Source organism: Orcinus orca, chromosome 5 (genome assembly GCF_937001465.1).
Source record: "Orcinus orca chromosome 5, mOrcOrc1.1, whole genome shotgun sequence".
Classification (NCBI taxonomy): Eukaryota; Metazoa; Chordata; class Mammalia; order Artiodactyla; family Delphinidae; genus Orcinus; species Orcinus orca.
The window spans coordinates 41,201,272-41,211,540 of NC_064563.1; the positions used below are offsets into that span (position 1 = coordinate 41,201,272).

The window sequence follows — 10,269 nt, forward strand, 5'->3', positions numbered from 1 at the left end:
GACAACCACCCGCCACGACACCTCTTTCAGAGTAATGGGGGTGGGGGGGGGCTTTAAAAACCACCACAGTCCACCATCCCCTGTGGGAAGCTCCTTTCCTGAGAGTTCCAGGTTCCTCCCTCAGGCTTCCAGCCAGAATGCCCTCCTCGCCCCCTCAGACAAGGCTATCGGAAATAAATAACCAACATAGGAACCTTGTAGGCAGAATCACCACCTGCATCTTCAATGGGCCTGTGATGATCTCAACGGATAGGCCAAGTCAGTGAGTGTGAGGAGAGGAAATAGGTTTTATAATTTGGATGCCTTCCCGGATCGTTATTGCCGTTTCCTCATTGGCCATCTTTGCTGCCAAGATAGTAGTGGCTTCTTCCTGACATGTAATAGCAGAATATTTCACTTTTCTTATTGTTATTTTTTACTGAGAGTTTTAGACTCTCCTAACAACCCCCCTCTCCGCTTTGCTACCCACTGTCCCAAATTAAGGTGAGTAGTAGAGAGATCTTGGTCTTACCAAATGATTATCAATGAAAAGAGACCCTCTTCCCTTTGTATAATATGCTGGTTGGGAAATTGTAGCATATTTTTACATGTAAGCATATTTTCATGGTAAACTTAATCATTTGAAATGCACTTATAAACTGGACTATACAAGGAATATAAAAACTTCTTTTGTAATGTAAAGCCACTCTGTGTATAGATATATATTTAACATATACATGTTAGTTTCTCTTAGGGTATTACTTACCTATATTTCTGGATAAGTCATAGGGTTGAAATCTGGTAGAAAGTTGTCGGCTCTCAATGAAGGAAACTTATAAAATAAAACACAGATCTAGACCTAGGGGGAGTTCTTTTTAGGCCCTTAAAGCCATCAGACTCATACCAAGTTTGGGGTGAGTACCAAGAAAAAGCCAAGGTGAGATGGTGAGCTCAGCTGTCAGCATCTTAACCACATTGTCTTTATCTGAATTTGTGCTGCAATTAAAGCCCGACTCCTGCTATTGAACGTCAGTACACATGCTGTCATACCTTCTACTCCTCTTATGCCTGTTGCTCTCATAGCCCTATCAGTCCCTAAGCTTTGTCCGGCTGAGATCATGGCTTATCTTCCCGGTGGCCTGTCTCATGGTGACATACAGTGCTGTGTCCAATAAAATTTATTTTTTATTCTGTTGCAAAGAAATGTAATCCAGTGGCTCTCAAATTCTTTGACCATAACCATAGAAGGAAATACACTTTCCACTGTAAACAGATATACACATACATATACATGCATACCATAAACCGAAGTTTCACAAAACAGTAATTATCCTTAGAAGGACTCTGAACTCCGATATTTTCTATTCTATTCCACTCCATGCCATTTTATCCTGCTTAAAAATACTGGACGTGACCTTTAAAAGAGATTTTATGACAAACTAATGGGTCACAGCTGTCAACTTGAAAAACACTACCTAGCGTATGTCAGGAAAGGATTATACATATCAGAGCCACCCCCTGGCAGCTGCTCCCTGCCCCATACACAGCCCCATGCTTCCAGTTGAGCTTGGGCCACCCTCTCAGATCCTCCAGGGGCACCACCCAAACACCTGGCAAAGTCCCCTCAATAATACCCTATTCCCAAAAAACACATGAATTTCAAATAAGGTGTGACCGTGGATGAAGCCAAACTTCCTTTTACGTCTACATTTCTTTTTCCCTCTACAGCACCAATACTACAGGTAATGCTAAAGGGAGACTACACTTCCGGTTTGGGGAGACCTCAAAGGAATTAAAATATTCAATTGGAAAAGTTGACTGTAAGCTGCTTCGCCTGTCCTCTTGATCCAAAGGAAAGCACCACAATAAGTTCAGCTCTTCACATAGGGGTCTCCTTATGGACAGGCCCCCGTCTAACTGTCCCCCAGTTCCCTAGCTCTGCAGTATTTCTATGCTGTGGACCTCCATCCCCTGGAGTTGATGGAGGAGCATGTCTAAATGCCACCTCCTTCACCCCCATGGTCTCTTGTGACACACTGTTCACTTTTCAATTCTGGAAGGAGTTAGCCTGACCTGCACACACAATAGCTTTTTAAAAATATCTGCCCAGAGCCTCATCCCCAGGAATTCCCATTTAAGTGGCCTGAAGTGGGGTGTGGGTGTTGGAGTTTATGAGAGCTCTCAGGTGTTCCTGATGAACAACCAGGGCCGAGCAACACTGGGATTGGCTGACATTGCACGGGGGACTTCAGGAACAAAGTCCAGGGGTCTCAGCCTCCAGGCTCAGTTCTCCTCAAGATGTTCTAACCACCCTGAGGTGCACAACGAGAATTCCTCTTGGTCACAGAGATGGGAGCGATGGAATCAGACACACAGAGACTTCTCGCAAATGATTAATTAGTAGAGTCGGTGCAGTTTACATACATGTTAAGGAAAAAAACTCTTACAGGAAACATAATCTGCACAGACCCCTTCATTATTATAAAGAATTGTGTCAGCCTCCCTCCCCCAACCCCCTTCTTCAATCTCTACCTTCCAGGCTGTGAACTTAGATCTTCCTGCATAAAATGGGCTCCAGATACAAGCTCTCTAACTGCCACAGCTTTGAAACATTTTTCTCTGTGCCTTAGGCCAATGTTCCTTGTTTTTTTAAAAACTTTAAAACTTTTTCTTTAAATAAATTAGTTTATTTATTTTTGGCTGCTTTGGGTCTTCGCTGCTGTGCACGGGCTTTCTCTAGTTGTGGCGAGTGGGAGCTACTCTTTGTTGTGGTGCACGGGCTTCTCATTGTGGTGGCTTCTCTTGTTGCAGAGCATGGGCTCTAGGAGCGCGGGCTTCAGTAATTGTGGCACGCGGGCTCAGTAGTTGTGGCTCGTGGGGTCTAGAATGCAGGCTCAGTAGTTGTATGGCACGGGCTTAGTTGCTCCGCGGCCTGTGGGATCTTCCCGGACCAGGGCTCGAACCCGTGTCCCCTGCATTGGCATGCAGATTCTTAACCATTGCACCACTAGGGAAGCCCAGGCCAATGTTTTTTAAACTTTAGCATGCACAGGACTCACCTAACGATTCTTGTTAAGTTGCAGTTTGTGATTCAGTAGGTCTGAGGAGGGGCCCCAGGTTCTGCATTCCTAACAAGCTCCCACATGTTGCTAATGCTACTGTTCCGCTCTGAGTATAGGTCTTAAAGCAGACTGGCTTCTGGCCAGGGATCCCCTACATGATATAGATCAGATCTTTAATATCAGATCACAAGATCGTGATCCCAAAGATTCTGCTCTAGTGCATCTGGGATGATTCTGGATGATTCTGATCTGGTCTATGGACTGCACTTCTAGAAATACTACATAAGAGGTAAAAAATAAAAATAAAGAAATAAACTGAGAGAGTAGCATACAAGTAAATAGGATCTGTTTGTAAGTTTATGATCTGAGGCTCCAAGAGCCCATCATGACCTATGTCCAGTCTGGCCCTCCGCTCTCCTGTCATTCTAGACCCTGAGGGGGTGATCCTGAACAGAGGGATATCCCTGCTCCTTCCCGTCAAGGTTAATCATCCAAGTTCTGAGACCTGGCCTCTTTCTTTAATAATTGATAGTAAACCCCTCTATTTTTTCAGAGGGCCTCACCCTCCACCAGAAGGGTAGCTCATTATGCCACTGAGTCAATAGGACAACCACATCTGAACCCAAAACAACATGCCTAATAGCTGCTCAAGAAGGAAACATAAACATATAGTGTTAATTAGTGGAGGGTGGGAGTGTGCCATTAGTCGTTAAAGAATAATGTTTAAAAGTTTATAAATAAACAGCATAATTTGTTTTATCCACTTGTACTTTAATTGCATGCTGTGTTCAGCAAGCAGTAGATCAGATTCAGGAGGCTTTGTAATTCTCCTTTTCCTAGTGACAAAGGGGAAAAAAAATTACTACATGAATAATGTTTGGGGGCTAAAGAAATGGATTGATGTTTTAGAAATAAATGTACCAGTTTTAAAGTTGCATTTTAATTTGGTTAAATTTTTGGTCCTTAATTCTCTAACTTTGTTGTATAATTGAAAATAAAGAAATAGTCTATTTGTTCAAGTGTAATCTTAACACGAGGAAAAACTCAAGTTCACTCTGTGAATTTGGAATTTGAGATTATGAAACTTGAATTTAGAACAGATTTATGGATTTGTATCTCCATTGTTAACACCTTATAGCCTACAAAATAAAAATGTTTTAGTTTGGGAATGTTGCATTTGAGATTCCTGGTCTCAAGGTAATGGAAATGTACAAAATTGTTTGTATTATTACATTTTGCTGGAACAAGCTCTATTAGAAGCAGAGTTGATAAGTTGGCCCTGGTGCTGGAGCAGGGTTTAGCCATTAAGTTCCTGGATAGTGGGGACAGATGGAGGGGACAAGGTAGTAGCTGGGACTGTGGTGGTTGGGATACTTGGGGAGAACTCAAGGCAGGAATTATTTTTCAATTGATTTGGAAGTTCTGTGTTAGAATAGTCTCAACCAACCCTAATTTGAACTGCAAACAGAGAGAAGAATAATGACCAAATCCAGCCTCTATGTGAAAGGAGTAGAGAAAAAAGGGAAAAGAAGAAGAAAAGAGAAAGGGAAATAAATCAATGAGGTGTCTCATTCTGTGCTACTGAACAGCGTCTCACCATAGAGCTAACTGAATTAAAACAAATCCAATTTTCCTAAGCCTAATTTTTGGAGACGTCTCATTGTTCTGAAGGAACAAGAGCAAGCTCGAATTAAATGAACATTAAGCATTTACACTACCTGAAATAACAGCAAGGTATTTGTGTCTGTCATGGTCTGATACATAAATTTTCCAAGTTCATATAGTTAATTATATGATCTGGAGTAGTTCTTAGCAAAAAACTCTTATAGCAGACACTTGAAGGGAAATAAAGCAAATCAACTGCAGTTTAAGCTCTACATTTCATTATTTTTTAACTGGTAGGAGAGAAGCTCAGAGGAAATCATGTAACACATCCTGTATGAAGTACTGATGTACATGCGGTCCATGACACATTATGGTCACATTAAAGCCCATTAAAAAATAAGTTAGCAGGAACATCATGTCTCCAGGCAAATAAGGAGCCAGTCACACTTCACTAAGGAGTGTGGTACCTGGTGCAAAAAGGCTCAGAATTTGGAGTTGACCATGATTTCAGTTCAAAATATGACTTTGTCTCTAAGATGCTATATAATCAGGAGAAATCTTATTGTGTGTCAGTTTTCTTTTCTAAAAAGCAAGTGTAGTAAGCCTCAGGGTTTGTGTGAGGATTAAATGAAGTAACATATGTAAATTATCTTATTCATAAGTGATTGTCCAATGCTAGCTATGATAATCATCAAAAATTAAGTAGTCAAATATGAAGGACTCTAGGAAAAATGAAGTTGATTAATGTTAGGAAAACATGTTTTGTTTTGTTTTTCAGTTATAGCCCTTACATTAATTCAGCAGATGAATTTTCAGCAGATGTTTTTCAGGCATCTTGCCCACGTGATTCTGTTCTTGTCAGCATGCCACTGTCTTAAAACCTGTAAATAGAGTGATCAGAGTGCTAGAATAAACACAACTCTCTCACTGAGATATGTTAAAAAGAGAGAGTAAGGGAGAGAAGAAGAATTTAAATGATATTGTTTTCTTTTAAGAGTGTCTGCAGCATAAATATGTAAAGATGAAAAATAATCCTGAAATAGGAAACATGTATTTATTAATATTTTATCCATAAGGTTAAAAAAAATAACACAAAATTTAATAAGTCAAAAAAACAAAGAAAAAGTAAAAGTTTACCCTCAAGTACCAGGTGAAAAGTGTGATCCAAAATTTGGAATGTGACAAAGGAAACTCTAGAGTCAAGAAAAACAGGGCACCTGGGGCTGAAATAATCCCAGGAGAAATGAGATCACTGGTCACACCTAACTCAGCTGAAAATGCAGTTTTCAGCCCCTAGGAATCAGGCCTGACAGGTGAGTTGGGGCACTGGCACTTGCTGTTGGAGAAAAGGTCATCTTTCTGGGCCTGAGCCCTCTGCAGACTCCTTGTGACCCTAAGAAGATACCTCTGTCTTTCATGGATTTGTCGTCAATGAGAACCTGATTCACTGGAAGGAGTTAGAGAATCAATAGACTTGGGCTTGTATGATTTCACATCATAAGAAACTCATCCACCAGTTAGCATATTATGTACAGAAACGCATCCATTATAGTATTTTATTGCCTCTGTGAGGAGATTAGTCAAAACAGCACTTAAAGAATCTGGAAACTTCCAGCATTCAAATTCTTTCATAGACTCACATAACAACTAATTGAGAAAGCTTGTCCATCATTTCTGAGTGTTATTTTTCTTCCAAACGTTATTTTTTAGCTCTTTAAAGTTGTGACCTTTAAATTTTTTCAAGATTCACATCTTTGTATATTTTAAACTAACTTGGTGCTTCTGTGAGATTTCCACTGGAATTTCTCCAAATATGTGCAGTGTAAATCTGACAGGGCAGAGTCAGTGAAACCAGGAACAGAGGGAGGGATCAATTAGGAGGATTCTGATCCAGTCTTCGTTCATTTTTATTCAGGAAATATATATGGGCCATCTCTCTGCCAAGGGCCAGACAGTGCTCTAGACACTGGGGAGACAAAAAGAACAGGACACACAGGGCTCCTGTCCTCAAGTCACAAGAAACAAAAACACATTAATAAAGGAAGCTATAAAAGAAAACAAACTAGTTGAGATATAAAGCATGATGGAAGACTTATTTTATATAGAGTGATCAGGGTGGGCTCTTTGAAGCTGTGATATTTAGACTGAAGTCTAAAAATGAAGAGACAGTCAAGAGTGGGTGGAAGAGCATCCTGAGAGTGGGAACAGCATATGCAAAGGCCATATGCTTGGGAGAATGGCTTGGAGGGATGCAGGAGAAGAAGCAAACCAGACAAAGAGCTATGTAGCAGTCCAGACAAGTGATACTAGGGATCAGATTAGGGTGGTTGCAGCAGAGATTCAGGGAAGAGGTTAGAGTTGAGATATATGCTGGAGATGGAACTGACATTTCTTGCTGGTGAATTGGACATGAGAGATTGAGAAACAGGACTTCTCCCTGCTTTCTGGTTTGAGTCATTGAGAGGATGGTAGTGTTATTAACTCAGCTGAGGAGCAGGTTTAGGGAAAAAAATTGAGTTCCATTTTGGACATGTAAGGTTTGAGGTGCATGACACGTGGAGCTGTAAGACAGACAGTTGTACTTGTGTCTGAACGCAGAGGAGGGCTCTGATCTGAAGAAATAACTTTGGGAGTCATCAGCGTAAATTCAATATTGCTATTGAATCCATGGGAATCTATGTGATTCCCTTCAAGGCATGCACCTAGGATGGGCTCTCCTCTGTGTGAAGGGAGAGAGTCATGGTACTCATTCTTGATGAGTCTCTTCATTTTCAAAACCTCAGCTTAAAAATTAGTATTTACGGAGAGTCCTTCCATTCTCCTGGACCCTCCAAAACTCTTTTCTGGACCAAGTCAGGCCTCTGACTCATGTCAGATGAGAAAACTGAGGCACAGGGAGGTTAAGTAACTTGTGCTTGGTTTTGCAGCTCCTGAACACTTCATTTTACCACATTGACTAACAGAAACGGTAACCAGTTCTAGAGGCACTGTCTTCTTTGTCCCTACAAGATTATTTAGGGGCAAATGGAAGAAAAGCAAAAGTAGAGGAATTTCGAGGCAGTACCTTCCTGTCATGTTCCAGCCAATGGTGGGACTGCAGCAGAAACCACCCTTCCTATCTCTAGCCCAGCGCCATATTGGACCACCAGCCCACTAATATTCCCATTAAAATTCCACAGGAGGTCAAAGTTCCCTGTTTAAACACCTCTTTGTTTCAGGAGTACCTTCTAATGAAGAAAAGATAATCAGTAGGAATTGAGGTAGTTGTTGGTGACCTTCACCCCACTACCTCAATCTACAACTTCTTGCTTTGTTTTTCTTCTTTAATTTTCATTTCCTACTGAGTTCTTCTCTCCTCTTTATAATTTCTTTGTTTCCCTGTTATTTCTTACACATGCCTAGCCCTATTGCTGTTGGCTAAAACAATTTCTGAGTTTTCTTCTTAGCTTGAGACAGGGAGCATTTGGAATTTTGTTCATCTTTTTTCACACTATTTTCAAAATGCAGAGCTAAGTGTTCTGTTTTACATGTATCAACATTTGTGTGCTTATCTTGCTGTTATATTTTTATATTGTTATCTGTGTCTTCCATCATTTTATTTTTGAAACACTGTGGACAGTAATCATGTCAGGATAATTAAAAGTTTGCCTCAGTGCTGAGCACACGAGTGCAAGTGGATTTTTTTGTTTGTTTTTTGTTTTAAATAAATTAGATAAGCATATTGATCAAACAAATTAGTTAAAGGAGGTGATTTTCTTCATGAGGAAAAATTATTCTTGGGACGGTAGTGTTCTTAATACCTTCAGATTTTTGTTTGTAGAGCATTTACTTGACAGAGAGGTTGAATGAGGAAAGCTAGGATTCTAAATTGCTTCATAGCCATTGCCCCCTAAAGATGAGCAAAACATAAAAAGAAAGCATTTCAGAAGTTAAAACATATGTCCATGAAGATACATGTTTTGATTCCCCCAAATTTCCAGGAAAACATTGTGTATGTAGTGCCAGAGACCCTGCATCACAAGTTCAACTTCAGTATTCAATAAGATCTGGTTGAATTAGAGAATTCCAAGTATGTGCCACGTCCCTGGCACCAGGCTAGGTGCAGGGGGAGGTGTTGCCAGGTGCAGCCTCTGCCCTCACCCAGGGGTGGGGAGCAGGAGAGCAGAGACTCAGCAGTTGGAACACCGTGTGTTAAAGATTCTTCGAGAGGTACACACGGGGTGCAAGGAGGCACTTGATGAATGAACGGAATCAGACAGATTAAAAGATGTTGCAGTGGGGGAACAACTTATTTTTTTTAAATCATCTAATGTGGAAAGGCAATGAAAACCTGAACTAGTCTGGAAGCTCTCATAAGAAAAGTCTCTGAAATTTTTTGAGAAATCTCAGCAGACGCAGCAATACTTTTGTTATTCTCCTAGTTGGCAACACCGAGCAGATCTTGTGCCATATGCGTTGGGGAAGGGAAGGAAGAGAGCAAATGGAATCCTACTGAACAGAAGAGTCAGGGCTAAGCAGACAGCTCTGGGATAACAAATGAAAGTTCCTTGTCACAGGAGAGTGTGGACTTCGAGGAAGAGGCAGCAGAGATGACGGAGGGGGCAGGAAGAGAGGCAGGCTCTCTGTCCCTCTCACTGCCCGGGGTGCTTATAGCATCCCTTCCCCCCCACGTTAATTAAACCCCAGTTTATCTCTAATTTAGCACTTAGTGTCCTATGGTTCAGTGACCCCTGGTTTCCTTTTACTTTTTAATCCTCATTTGGGGTTTAACTGGTAGTACAAACTGCTGGACTCACACAGAGAATTTCTCCCAGCCTGTGTGCAAGTGGAGGGGCCTGGGGTAGTGGGTCATGGCAGAAGATTTCCTCGATCCATAAACCCTCTCATCTGCCCTCCTGACCAGTGGAAGGCACCGAGATGGGTAAGAGTCTCACCCCACCAAGTGAGCTGTGGGAGACCCATGACATTCTTCACTTCTCTGTAACCGAGCTTAATTTTATGTGTTTTGTCCCTCATCCTGGCGGGTGTGTGAAACAATCTCAGGTAATTCAGGGTCTCTCCCTGCACTTCCTCTGGGGCTGTGGCTCTGTTCCAGGGGACTCTCGTGGTGCCAGAGCTAGTGTGGGCCGGGCTGCCCTTGGGCCCATTCAGCCTTGAGTCTCCATCCCCAAAGGTCCCACCAGGGAGACTCCTCAGGCCTGGGCTGCTGGCCAGGGCCCAGGGCACATACAGCTGGCCCCTTCCTACTCCCCTCCTCGCAGCTGGGGGGAACTGAGGAGCGCTGAGAGGCTGGCCCAGGCTCATCTGCCCAGGCCTCCCACCAGCCATTTCAGCTCAAGTCCACCGTGAGGCCCAGGGCCTGAGACTGGGGGACATTGCTTCCTCCCCTGGCCACACTTCTGTCCCCAGACTCAGCATCCCCCAGTCTGTCTAGAGCATCTACCTCTCCTGAGATTTCCTCTCCAGGACCCACATCAATATCTAGTTCTCTTCCTTCCCTCTTCAGAGTCTGTTGTCCACAGGCTGGGAGGTTCACAGGCTCTTCCAAAGCAGTTATTTGTGCCCAGCGTTCTTTCTCTTCTCTGAGGGTGAACATCCTCATTCTATGGTGTCACCATCACTC

General features: G+C 42.3%; 1 protein-coding gene and 1 long non-coding RNA gene across 5 annotated transcripts in view; one reads left to right on the forward strand and one right to left on the reverse strand.

Annotated features, from left to right (window-relative positions):
- KCNAB1 (potassium voltage-gated channel subfamily A regulatory beta subunit 1) overlaps positions 1-10,269 on the forward strand; it is a 427,972-nt gene that overhangs the window by 226,849 nt on the left and 190,854 nt on the right. The window lies entirely within an intron of this gene.
- Positions 286-10,260, reverse strand: LOC125964380 (uncharacterized). Of its 2 annotated transcripts, none has more exons than XR_007477357.1 (3): positions 10,090-10,260; positions 5,438-5,527; positions 286-370 (listed from the first exon to the last, which is right to left on the reverse strand). It is a non-coding gene; the product is annotated as an uncharacterized LOC125964380 (long non-coding RNA). The 2 variants fall into 2 exon arrangements; XR_007477356.1 differs by lacking the exon at positions 286-370 and adding an exon at positions 3,799-3,877.